The following is a 229-nucleotide window of genomic DNA, read 5'->3' on the forward strand; positions in this document are numbered from 1 at the left end:
CTTTTATTATGAAGTAGTCGTCACAGGAAATACCGACATCGATTATCTAAAACATGATTTTCTACATTTTTTGACAGCGGATCAGTTTGTAATATGTCAGCTAGTAATCAGGGTTCCCGCTCTTTTTAACAAATCATTTTCCAGGACCTTTCCAGGAGTTTATCATATCAGCTGTGGTTTTGGGTGAATTCATTTGGCCACAGTTCATCAGTACCAGTTCAAATCAAGT

The sequence above is a fragment of the Morone saxatilis genome, unplaced genomic scaffold (assembly GCF_004916995.1).
Source record: "Morone saxatilis isolate NCDOM2014 unplaced genomic scaffold, NCSU_SB_2.0 Contig23, whole genome shotgun sequence".
NCBI lineage: Eukaryota > Metazoa > Chordata > Actinopteri > Moronidae > Morone > Morone saxatilis.